Raw genomic sequence first — 14,418 nt, 5'->3', positions numbered from 1 at the left:
GTTTGCCCCCGGTGATGCGTTGTGCAGACTGCACTACCCTCTGGAGAGCCTTGCGGTTGAGGGCGGTGCAATTGCCGTACCAGGCGGTGATACAGCCCGACAGGATACTCTCGATTGTGCATCTGTAAAAGTTTGTGAGTGTTTTAGATGACAAGCCACATTTCTTCAGCCTCCTGAGGTTGAAGAGGCGCTGTTGCACCTTCTTCACCACGCTGTCTGTGTGGGTGGACCATTTCAGTTTGTCCTTGATGTGTACGCCGAGGAACTTAAAACTTACTACCCTCTCCACTACTGTCCCGTCGATGTGGATAAGGGGGTGCTCCCTCTGCTGTTTCCTGTAGTCCACGACCATCTCCTTTGTTTTGTTGACGTTGAGTGAGAGGTTGTTTTCCTGACACCACACTCCGAGGGCCCTCACCGCCTCCCTCACCGCCTCCCTTCAACATGTAGCGTCAGCTCCATATTTTCTGGTCTTCTTAAACATTCGAGACATCCGGCTTACCACGGGTCTCTTTGGCATGAAATGTAAATTTCGTCACGGGTGGTTTTATACTCTGGAGTAGAAAAGGGCGGTTCCATGATGCCTGATGTACTGTCTGGCTCACGGTGGTGTGGCCACTGACTAGTTCAACTTTATATGAAAATCCATACTCTCATTTAGAAGGCTAACATCACATTACATCTTTTCACAAATAATTTCATATTTACTCATTCATTTTATCCAACATCTAGATGTAAATCTTATAATTGAAAAGTGTACACAAACAGAGATACAGTAATGTGGGTCTCCTGTCTTTCATGAGGTCATCAAATGAAACAACTTCATCATGACTGTCCCTTAAGTGTCCACAGACCACTCCCACATTCTCAAAAATAGAAATATTGTTTAATCATTCAAACTTTTGATGTCCAAGGGTCTCTCTGTGTTCCACAGTTTACATTCCAATCTCGAACACTACAGATCATAGAGGCAGCGTATATTATGACCGCCATAAAACAGCAGTCTTCCCGCTCTCCCCCTCTACGAGAGAGCACGCTGTAGAGCGAACCCACTGTAACCTGATCCTTCAGATCGTCACAGGAGAGTTATGACAACAGTCTCTGTCGCCCTCTGGTGACAGGTGGAACCATGAGAAGAGCGAGTGAGCGCGAGAGAGAGAGAGAGAGAGATATTGGCAACAGAGGAGAGGGTGACTACTGGCGATTTACATTTTACATAATAGGCAACTGAGGAAATGGACAGTCCACAGCTTCCATTATCTGCCACATGGTCCCGGTGAGGCATGTGTGCTCCTAAGACATTTACTGTTTTTTGTTTTCATCTTATTTTAGAGAGGTATTAGAATAATGGGATGAAAAAAAGATAACATCAAATTCTATTAGAGACATGCCTAGCAAAGTTCAAATTAGCAAGGAATGGAAACAAGTGTTCAGGAACAAGCTTATTCTTAAAATGTCTGTAGTCATTGTGTAAACAATGTAGGTCCAAGTAGGGCACTGACCTTTTTAGCACAGTGGATATAAATTGTCATTTTCAGTCCTCTATATAAAGGTGTTCTATCTCCATCAGAGAGTTATTTCAGAGCACAATGCACAATGCAGTGGATTGAAGCTCCATCAGTTATCAGAGAGATTTCTTCACTCCTACAGACCATCGTTCCTCCTGCCCACATACACCCCCTACATGCCCAAGCTATCACTTCCTGGAGTGATAGAGCATGGAAAACACAGAGAAATAAAGAGCTTGATTGTGCCATGAATGGCCTGTGTGCTGTATCATCTTCACCTTTCCTGGCTCGCCTCCATTGGCGTTTCGTTACAATAACAGACTTGCACCATCAGATAAGACTGGTGATGTGTGGCAATCTGCCATGGAAATCCAATTCCACAAACCTGACCGATCTATCTTACCCACTCTCTTCTCCCATATACTGAATAGGGAGGACATACAAAAACAAGAGCTTGTCATTGTGAGGAAATTGATCTCAGCTATCTGTCTCAAAAAGCCATGGTTTTAGAGGCTGTATTTTAACCATTTCTATTCACTAAACAAGAAAAACAGAAGGAAAGAGTTCCTGTTCTTACTCATGCAGACCTCTTTTACAATCTGAGAAACTGAGTGTAAAAATGACAGGGAGCCAGACGAAGGAGGGAGGGATAGGAGAGTAGAGAATAAGAAGAGAGGGAGAGCGCTGGGTGGCAAAAAGTACAAACACTGCACTCATATGTCACTGTGATCTGATTATAGAGCCCTCTTCTGCAGCCAAAGCAAATAATCCCCTTCCTTATTACCTCAGAGCAGAGGAGTCCCTGACAACCCGCCAGTAAACACTGGCAATCACTAAGGATGTGTTCATTGTGTGATTGGGCCTGTTGGGCCTGTCTGCCATGTGGGAGAGGGTTCAGAGGATCTTACAACAGTGGCTGGTTTCGGGGGACGTGAGACACAAACACACAAAAACATACACACACCCTTTATTCTTTCATACATTGTTCATTGAAGGTGAGTCCATTGTATTGACTGTGATGTCATACATACTATAAAACATTTGTGATCACGATGATAAAAAATGTAAATGGTGAAAGCACATTTTAAACTTTTTACCTATGGCTGTGGAAGTCAACCTAGGGCTGGGGGCTTCACTTGTGTCTCTCCTCATGCTGTATTGTTGCTACAAATCCCTTTGTCAGTAGTCTTTCCTCCATAAGATAATATACAATTAGTAAAAACTGCTGTTAAAGACAGTGAATACTGTATTGCACTTCCCTTAATTAACAAAACCTGAACACTTTCGTAATGTGTTTAATTACATACAAGAAAACAGAAATGTTTTCACAATTCACCTTCGGAGTTGATGAAAGGTTTCCCAATAGGTTTTCTTCCAGTCGTTATAAAATGAGCCACCCTGGGAAGGGAGAAGAATACATGGCATTCAAGGCGACTCCCCTCACAGGGTAAGTAGGAGCCTGAGCACGTCAGGGCCTTTTGTCTGAAAGGTTAAGAGAGCCACAACCAGAGTGACGAGCATAGTGGCTCACACTGACACCACTAGTGACTCACTAGCCAGGTGTGGAAAAAAGACAGTGGCAATATTCTCACACACATGTACAGTCATAAACACACACACACACACCAACACATACACACACACCAGTAGCCTAGCACAGTTTCACATATCGTTTTCTTTTTGCGAAATCAGATTTATAGCTACTCTCATGCTATTTTACAAATTTTGCCATGAGGATGGGATTTGTTTTTGCTGTTTTATAGTTCAGGTAATCTTGAAAGACAGGACAATATCACCTGTTTTTCCCACAAATATTTGTCTTAATATTAATTTAGGATTTTAGAGAAATCTGATGGTGTTGACCAAATCTCCGGACACATCTTTTAGGAATCACAGTTTTGAGATAAATATTATTTAAAATTACAGAGGGCTATTGCAAGAAAGTACATATGAGGATTTTTCAGTTAATATCCATTATTGCCATTTTTTCGTACCAATCTGTTCCTTAAATTCAAATAATGCAACAAAATAAAAATGTTATACTATAAAAATTTTATTTCTCTGCCGGACAAGGATTATCACGACTTTCAAGAATCCCGGAGCTAATTTCCTGCTATTCCACACATTTTACCATGAGGTTGGGAGAAAATTGTGCCGTTTTAAAGCTAATTTCCTGTCATAAAAAAAAAACATGGCTAATGAAGCTCGTCGACCCCCCCGCCAGCAACACACACAGTCACATGACTCTCTAGTCATAACACCTGTGACTATCTGCATGGTGTTCTGTCTGACCTATAGCCAGAGATTCCCATGTGCAACCCCACTGAACTTCCTCCTCTGTCCCATCACTCGTTTTACTGCTGCCTGTCCACCTCCCTCCTGCTCCACAGATTGACTTCCTCTTCCACTAAAGGTTGCACCTAATGTCACCTTCCCTGCTGGCACCCACACAATTATGTTATCAAAAGCTTCTCATCCGGGTTTTTAACAAACTTACAGGAAGCTCCCGGGGGCTCTCCAGCATTGAGAGAGAATGTTCATCTCTCCAATATCTCTCTGTCTCTCTCGTTCTCTCTCTCCCTCTCTCTCTCTCTCTCACACGCCCCCACACGCCTACGAGTATTGTACACACAGAGACACTAAAAGATGCATAGCTTGATATGGAGAGCATGACTGTGAGATAGGGTAGAAACTGGGTAGATTACACAGTACGTAATCGAAGATAAATACCAATCATCTGTGGGGGTAATGAATTTGCAAACACTCAAGAACCAGAGATATCTATCAACATTAGGCTGTGTTTAAACACCTGCCTGTTCCAAACCAAGTCATGTTGCGGCTGTGCTTCAGGTTGAGTGACATCTGTTTAGAGCTGTGGCCCATTTATACAAGATTTAACTATAAAAATAAAAAATAAAATACGTCCCTGTGCATATAGAGCATATGCTTATATCATTGATTAGAAAGTACTGGACAAAAATATAAACGCAACATTTAAAGTGTTGATCCAATGTTTCATGAGTTGAAATAAATGACCCCAGTAATGTTTCTTATCCACAAAAACTTTATTTCTCTTAAATTCCATGCACAAATGTATTTACATCCCTGTTAGTGAGCATTTCTCCTTTGCCAAGATAATCCATCCACATGACAGGTGTGGCAAGTCAAGAAGCTGATTAAACAGCATGATCACCTGGGGACAATAAAAGGCCACTCTAAAATATTTAGTTTTGTCACACAACACATTGCCACAGATGTCTCATGTTGAGGGAGTGTGCAATTGGCATGCTGACTACAGGATTGTCCACCAATGCTGTGCCATGTACATTTCTCTACCATAAGCTGTCTTCAATGTCGATTTAGAGAATTTGGCAGTACGCTCAACCAGCCTCACAACCGCACAACCATGTAACCACGCCAGGCCAGGACCTCCACATCCGACTTCTTCACCTGTGGGATCGTCTGAGACCAGCCACCAGGAAAGCTAATGAAACTTTGGGTTTGCACAACCCAAAAATTTGTGCAAAAACTGTCAGAAACCTTCTCCGGTAAGCTCCTTTGCGTGCTCGTCATCCTAACCAACTTCAGTGGGCAAATGCTCACCTTCGATGGCCACTGGCACACTGGAGAAGTGTGCTCTTCATGGATGAAGTTTTCAACTGTACCGGGTAGACAGCGTGTATGGCGTTGTGAGGGCGAGTGGTTTGCTGATGTCAACGCTGTGAACAGAGTGCTCAATAGTGGTAGTGGGGTTACGGTATGGGCAGACATAAGCTATGGACAATGAACACAATTGCATTTTATCGATGGCAATTTGAATGCACAGAGACACCGTGATGAGATCCCGAGGCCCATTGTCGAACCATTCATCTGCCGCCATCACCTCCTGTTTCAGCATGATAATGCACCGTCCCATGTCACGAGGATCTGTACAAAATTCCTGAAAGGTGAACATATCCATTCTTCCATGGCCTGCATACTCAGACATGTCACCCATTGAGCATGTTTGGGATGCTCTGGATTGACTTGCACGGATGCGTGTTCCAGTTCCTACCAACTTCGCACAGCCATTGAAGAGGAGTGGGACAACATTCCACAGGCCACAATCAACAGCCTGATGCGAAGTCTTATGCAAAGGAGATGTGTTGCGCTGCATGAGGCAAATGGTGGTCACACTGGATACTAACTGGTTTTCTGATCCACGCCCCTAGCTTTTTTTTGAAGGTATCTGTGACCAACAGATGCATATCTGTATTCCAGTCATGTGAAATCCATAGATTAGGGAGTGTATATGAATCTACAAATCACTGAAATAATAGCTTAGTGTAATATATTGCCTTGACGATACATGACGAAAAAGTTTGATAATAAACCCTAGGACAGGAGAGAGAGAGGATGTAGATTCTAACTCCAGACAGAGAAAAGGCGTCCATGGTGGTGCACGCACAGTCAAGAACATTGTGCACTGTAAGGACACACTGTACAGTTAGCTTTTCTGCGTGGTAACGATAAACCTCATTAATCCATAGTGATGTCTAATTGATGTAAGGGATGGGATCTTTAGAGTGGAACTACAGTGAGATGGTATTGTATGAACATGCCGCAGGGGCCATCCCAAACTTCCCTGGGAAAACGTTCCTCTTCCTCGCAGGGTATCAGGACGTCCGTCGTGCCACGGCAGGATAAGGATGGGCTGCATACACCAGGACAAGGGGATGTTAGAGAAGTACACTGCAGATACACTGTAGCCCTGAAGACCCTGAGGAGGGGAGCACATATGTTGATGTACATTTCTCCAACTCTAAAAGGACACTCGCATTCAAAGAACATATTAATGGGTACAGTGTGACAATAGCTTGGTACGTTGGTTAGACCAAGCCATGCTTTGTAAACCCACCTAGCTTCTACTTCATCACAATCCCGGATCCGGGAGCACCCCATCAGTAAAAAAGCTGACTAGCATAGCCTAGCATAGCGTCACAAGTAAATACTAGCATCTAAATATCATTAAATCACAAGTCCAAGACACCAGATGAAAGATACACATCTTGTGAATCCAGCCATCATTTCTGATTTTTAAAATGTTTTACAGGGAAGACACAATATGTATTTCTATTAGCTAACCACGTTAGCAAAAGACACAACTTTTTTTTCCCACCATTTTTTTCCTGCATAGGTAGCTATCACAATTTCGACCAAATAAAGATATAAATAGTCACTAACAAAGAAACAACTTCATCAGATGACAGTCTGATAACATATTTATTGTATAGCATATGTTTTGTTAGAAAAATGTGCATATTTCAGGTATAAATCATCGTTTTACATTGCAGCCACCATCACAACTCTCACCAAAGCAACTAGAATAACTACAGAGACCAACGTGAATTACCTAAATACTCATCATAAACATTGAAATACACAGCGTACAGCAAATGAAAGACAAAGATCTTGTGAATCCAGACAATATTTCATATTTTTTAAGTGTTTTACAGCGAAAACACAATATAGCATTATATTAGCTTACTACAATAGCCAACCACACAACAGCATTGATTCAAGCCAACAATAGCGATAACGAATAAACCAGCAAAAGATATTAATTTTTTCACTAACCTTCTCAAACTTCTTCAGATGACAGTCCTATAACATCATATTACACAATACATATAGAGTTTGTTCGAAAATGTGCATATTTAGCGGCACAAATCGTGGTTATACAATGAGAATAGTAGCCAAGCTGCCAACAAAATGTCGGGAGAAATCTTGGGAGAAGCACCTAATCTAATCAGTAACTAATCATAAACTTGACTAAAAAATATAGGTTGGACAGCAAATGAAAGATACATTAGTTCTTAATGCAACCGCTGTGTTAGATTTTTAAAATTAACGTTACTACGACATACAGCGTGCGTTAAAGCGAGACCGCACCGAAATTAATGGCGGAATAGGAGTTTTACATTTTTCAACAGAACAACGAATTAACATCAGAAATACTTCTTACTTTTTGATGAGCTCCCATCAGAATCTTGGGCAAGTTGTCCTTTGTCCAGAGGAATTGTTGCTCGGTTGTAGATTGTCGCCTTCAACTTTGGAATTAGCAGTAAACATTAGCCATGTGGCGAAGACGTGTCCAACTCACTATAACGCAGCACTAAGAAATATCCGAAAATCGCAATATACTGATATAAACTGATATAACTCGGTTTAAAATAACAACATTATGATGTCTTTAACACCTATATCGAATAAAATCAGAGCCGGATATATCTAAGGCCTATAACGGGAGCTTTCCAGAATGCAATCCTGAGGTCTGTCTTGCGTCATGGCGAATGTTGAAAAGACTGCACCCCACGTTCCAAGACCATTTATATGGCCTCAGATCTGCCTATCAACTCCATTCCAATTCTCACTATTTGCTGACATCTAGGGGAAGGCGTATGCAGTGCATCTCGACCAATAGAAGACATGCAAATTAATAAACTGACCCCAGAACAGCCTGCCTGATTTCAGATTTCTTACTTCCTCACAGGAAAATTGCTCCAACTTGAGTTCTGTTTTACTCACAGATATGGTTTTAGAAACTAGAGAGTGTTTTCTATCCAATAGTAATAATAATATGCATATTGTACGAGCAAGAATTGAATACGAGGCAGTTTAATTTGGGAACGAAATTTTTACAAAGTGAAAACAGCACCCCGTATTGAGAAAAGGCTAGGTAATTACCCTCTTTGGGCTAGGCGTACCGCTAGCGCCCCACTTCGACAACATCCAGTGAAATTGCAGAGCGCGAAATTCAAAATACAAAATTCATAATATTAAACATTCATGAAAATACAAGTGTCTTACATCGTTTAAAAGCTTAACTTCTTGTTAATCCAGGCGCTTTGTCAGATTTCAAAAAGGCTTTACGGCGAAAGCATACCATGCAATTATCTGAGGACAGCGCCCTGCGTACAAAAGCATTACAAACATTTTCCAAACAAGCAGAGGTGTCACGAAAGTCAGAAATAGCGATAAAATAAATCACTTACCTTTGAAGATCTTCCTCTGTTTGCAATCCCAAGGGTTTATCGAACCAAAGTTTTGTTCGATAAAGTCCTTCTTTATATCCCAAAAAGTCAGGTTAGTTGGCGCGCTTGATACAGTAATCCACCGGTTTCCCTCGTTCAAAATGCATACAAAAGAATCCCAAAAGTTACCAATAAACTTCATCCAAACAAGTTAAACAACATTTATAATCAATCCTCAGGTACCCTAATACGTAAATAAACAATAACATTTAAGACGGAGAATAGTATGTTCATTACCGGAGATAAATAGCGAAGTGCACGCCCTCATCCACGCGAGCCACAATACCACAGCCAAAATGGGAGCCACCTAGAAAAACTTTTTCAAAAAACAAGCCTGAAACTCTTTCTAAAGATTGTTGACATCTACTGAAAGCCCTAGGAACTGCAATCTGGGAGGTATTCCTTCCCATAGACAGCCATTTTAATGAGTGGTGACCTCCAATTTTTTTTCTTCTGAATGCACATTCTCCTCGGGTTTTTGTCCTGCTCTATCAGTTCTGTTATACTCACAGACATTATTTTAACAATTTTAGAAACTTCAGAGTGTTTTCTATCCAATACTACTTATTATATGCATATCCTAGCTTCTGAGCCTGAGTAACCGGCAGTTTACTTTGGGCACCTCAGTCATCCAAACTTCCGAAAATTGCCCCGTATCCCTAAGAAGTTTTTAAGTATATTTGAAGTATGTAAATATACTGGTATACTGGTCGTTGGTCAAATCCTAAGGTCATGGAAACATATTTACAGAGAACTCTAAGTTGCTATTCTGCCAAAACACTCAGGCCAAACACAACCAAATTAAAAATCAAACTCTAATATTATGCCAGGCAATTTACAAGTCCCTATATTTGGAAACCATATATTGTGACTTACCATGGTGATGTTACAAGCATATTACAAAATTGTTACAGAAATGATCTTGCAGGAGAGAATATGAGAAGTCCAACTGAAATACTACTTCAACACTGAAGTTAAGCCAAGATAGCGCCGTACTCTATGGCTGCCGTCTTGAGAGCTCCGACCCAACTTATGCAAGTTTATCTTAATTTTCTTTGCCCAAAATGTATCCGCTATCCTTTTTTATGATTGAGAAAAACTTTTGAACATCAGATCGGCAGTAACCTCAATTTCGGCTTCAACTTCGACCCATCCGCCCTGGGCTCTTTATGTACCTCCGATCCAATCTTCGGGCTACCCAAGACAAAATACTGGTGAAAAAGAAGCAAAAGAGTGGGTATCCTGTTGAGACTACGGCGAAGGGAAAACTAACCACCACTTCCCTCCATTCTATTGGCCAATTTACAGTCACTTGATAATAAGATGGATGAGCTCTTATCTCGGATTTGCTATCAATTGGACTTTTGTAATTGCAATCTTCTCTGTTCTTCTGAAACATGGTTTTTGACAAGATACCTCCCATGGCTATCCAACTCGATGCATTCTCCATTCACCGAGTGGACAGGACATCGGATTCAGGGAAATCCAAAAGGGGAGGGGAATGTCTATTCATATACAACAGATGGTATGTAGACTCTAGGAAATCTTGACCCATTGTTCCCCTGTCTCGCCGACCCTTCTACCTCCGAGGGAGTTTTTATCTGTTATCATGACTAAAGGTCTTCAGGGTCCAAAAAGTTGGACCCATTACGAAATTGACCTGGGGCTTTGCCACCCAGACCTGATTTGCATTATATATATCTATACACAGTGCATTCGGAAAGTATTCAGACCCCTTGACTTTTTCCTCATTTTTTGCATTACAGCTTTATTCTAAAATAGATTACATTGTTTCAGGCCAAAGAGTTCAATCTTGGTTTCATCAGACCAGAGAATCTTGTTTCTCATGGTCTGAGAGTTCTTTAGGTGCCTTTTGGCAAACTCGAAACGGCTGTTATGGGCCTTTTACTGAGGGGCTTCCCATCTGGCCGCTCTCTACAATAAAGGCCTGATTGGTGGAGTACTGCAGAGATGTTTGTCGTTCTGCAAGGTTCTACTATCTCCACAGAGGTACTCTGAAGTTCTGTCAGAGTGAACATCGGGTTCTTGGGCACCTCCGTGACCAAAGCCCTTCTCCTCCAATTGCTCAGTTTTGCCTGGCGGCCAGCTCTAGGAGAAGACTTGGTGGTTCCAAACTTCTTCCATTTAAGAATTATGGAGGCCACTGTATTCATGGGGACCTTCAATGTTGCAGACAATTTTTGGTACGCTTTGAGAGAAAGACGAACGAAGCAAAGTACAGAGAGATCCTTGATGGAAACCTGATCCAGAGCGCTCAGGACCTCAGACTGGGGCAAAGGTTCACCTTCCAACAAGACAACGACTCTAAGCACACAGCCAAGACAACACAGGAGTGGCTTTAGGACAAGTCTATGAATGTCCTTGAGTGGCCCAACCAGAGCCTGGACTTGAACCCGATCGAACATCTCTGGAGAGACCTGAAAATAGCTGTGCAGCGACGCTCCCCATCCAACCTGACAGAGCTTGAGAGGATCTGCAGAGAAGAATGGGAGAAACTCCCCAAATACAGTTGGGCCAAGCTTGTAGCGTCATACCCAAGAAGACTCAAGGCTGTAATCACTGCCAAAGGTGCTTCAACAAAGTACTGAGTAAAGGTTCTGATTACTTATGTAAATGTTGTATTTCTGTTTTTTATTTTAATACATTTGCAGAAAATTGTTAACCTGTTTTTGCTTCTTCATTATGGGGTAGGGTGTTAATGTGTCACTGGCCTACACACAATACCCCATAATTTCAAAGCTTTGAAAAGCTGAAATGTCTTCAGTCAAAAAGTATTCAACCCCTTAGTTGTGTTAAATTCAGGAGTAAATATTTGCTCAACAACTCACCTAATAAGTTGCATGGACTCACTTTGTGTGCAATAATAGTGTGTAACTGTCACGTTCTGACCTTAGTTCGTTTGTTATTTCTTTGTTTTAGTATGGTCATTGCGTGAGTTGGGTGGGTTATCTATGTTCGTTTTCTTTGTTGGTTTTTTCGTTTGGCCTGGTATGATTCTCAATCAGAGGCAGGTGTCGTTAGTTGTCTCTGATTGAGAATCATACTTAGGTAGCCTTTTTTCACCTGGGTTTCGTGGGTGGTTGTCTTCCGTGTCTGTGTGTTCCACACGGAACTGTTTCGGTTTTAGTTCGTTCACTTTATTGTTTTGTTTTTCAGTGTTCAGTTTTGTTCCATTAAATATTCATCATGAACACTTACCACGCTGCGCTTTGGTCCTCCTCTCTTTCGCCCGACGAAGAACGTTACAGTAACATTTTTTTTTAATTACCTCATCTCTGTAACCCACACATACAGTTGAAGTCGGAAGGTTACATACACTTAGGTTGGAGTCATTAAAACTCGTTTTTCAACCACTCGACAACGTACTTGTTATCAAACTATAGTTTGGCAAGTCGGTTAGGACATCTACTTTGTGCATGACACAAGTCATTTTCCCAACAATTGTTTACAGACAGATTATTTCACTTAGAATTCACTGTATCTCAATTCCAGTGGGTCAGAAGGTTACATACACTAAGTTGACTGTGCCTTTAAACAGCTTGGAAAATTCCAGGAAATTATGTCATGTCTTTAGATGATTCTGATTAACATTGTTTGAGTCAATTGGAGGTGTACCTGTGGATGTATTTCAAGGCCTACAAACTCAGTGCCTCTTTGCTTGACATCATGGGAAAATCAAAAGAAATCAGCCAAGACCTCAGAAAAAAATTGTAGACCTCCACAAGTCTGGTTCATCCTTGGGAGGAATTTCCAAATGCCTGAAGGTACCACGTTCATCTGTACAAACAATAGTACGCAAGTATAAACACCATGGGATCACGCAGCCGTCATACCGCTCAGGAAGGTTACGCGTTCTGTCTCCTAGTGTCACGCCCTGACCATAGTAAGCTGTTTTTTCTCTGTGTTGGTTGGGGCGTGATAGTGACTTGGCTGGTCATCTAGGTGTTTTTTGTATTTCTATGGTGGCCTGATATGGTTCCCAATCAGAGGCAGCTGTTTATCGTTGTCTCTGATTGGGGATCATATTTAGGTAGCCATTTCCCCATTAGTATTTGTGGGATCTTGTCTACATTGAGTTGCCTGAGTGCACACCTGTAGCTTCACGTTTCGTTTATGTTTTATTGTTTTGTTTTGGTGAGTTTCAGTTTATTAAAAATATGTGGAACTCTATTCACGCTGCGCCTTGGTCTACTCATTTCAACGAGCGTGACACCTAGAAATGAACGTACTTTGGTGCGAAAAGTGCAAATCAACCTTGTGAAGATGCTGGAGGAAACAGGTACAAAAGTATCTTTATCCACAGTAAAACGAGGCCTATATTGAGATAACCTGAAAGGCTGCTCAGCAGGGAAGAAGCCACTGCTCCAAATCGCCATAAAAAAGACAGACTACGGTTTGCAACTGCACATGAGGACAAAGATCGTACTTTTTGGAGAAATGTCCTCTGGTCTGATGAAACAAAAATATAACTGGCCACAAATAAGCACATTAGTGGCCTGCTGGAGGTCATTTTGCAGGGCTCTGGCAGTGCTCCTCCTTGCACAAAGGCGGAGGTAGCGGTACTGCTGCTGGGTTGTTGCCCTCCTACGGCCTCCTCCACGTCTCCTGATGTACTGGCCTGTCTCCTGGTAGCGCCTCCATGCTCTGGACACTACGCTGACAGACACAGCAAACCTTCTTGCCACAGCTCGCATTGATGTGCCTTCCTGGATGAGCTGCACTACCTGAGCCACTTGTGTGGGTTGTAGACTCCGTCTCATGCTACCACTAGAGTGAGAGCACCGCCAGCATTCAAAAGTGACCAAAACATCAGCCAGGAAGCATAGGAACTGAGAAGTGGTCTGTGGTCACCACCTGCAGAATCACTCCTTTATTGGGGGTGTCTTGCTAATTGCCTATAATTTCCACCTTTTGTCTATTCCATTTGCACAACAGCATGTGAAATTTATTGTCAATCAGTGTTGCTTCCTAAGTGGACAGTTTGATTTCACAGAAGTGTGATTGACTTGGAGTTACATTATGTTGTTTAAGTGTTCCCTTTATTTTTTTGAGCAGTGTATATATATATATATATATATATATATATATATATATATATATATATATATATATATATATATATATTTGTTTTAATTTAACCTCTATTTAACTATGCAAGTCAGTTAAGAACAAATTCTTATTTACACTGACGGCCTACCGGAGAACTGTTGTTTAACTGCCTTGTTCAGGGGCAGAACCTCAGATTTTTTACCTTACCAATGCTCTAACCACTAGGCTACAATGTATATACAACTTGTGTCCTTGCCACTTAGTTATTATATTCTACTCAATCCATAGGCTTCATTAATGTCATTCAGACTGTTTTGAAGTTGATACAACTGGCTATTATAGCTGAGGTTCATAGCTAGGTTCTGAACTAGTATGTATAGTAAACGTTTGAGTCCATACACAGATCGGCTAGATAGGTAGCTACACATCCATAGGCATATAGGTATTTTTTATCCTCCACAGCACAATAAGCAAGAACATAGCTAGCCAGCTACGTTATTTCATCTATCTGCATTTACATGGCAAATATCAGCAAGGCAAGCTTACAAAATTGTTCATTCAATTTGCAGTAAATGCTTTAGCTAGCTAGATTATTTACATCCACTGTTTCATAAGACGACAGCCTGGTTTTCTGATTGTTTCAGGAGTTCCTAAAACATGAAACAACCAGAATTACAATTTCATACTCATGTCACAACACCCATAAAGCTAGCCAGCTAGCTGACTAATGTTAGCTAGGCAGCTAGCTTGCTAAATCACAATTTTCG

The sequence above is a fragment of the Salvelinus fontinalis genome, chromosome 28, assembly GCF_029448725.1.
Source record: "Salvelinus fontinalis isolate EN_2023a chromosome 28, ASM2944872v1, whole genome shotgun sequence".
Lineage (NCBI taxonomy): Eukaryota > Metazoa > Chordata > Actinopteri > Salmoniformes > Salmonidae > Salvelinus > Salvelinus fontinalis.
Note: the sequence above shows the minus strand (reverse complement) of the source record.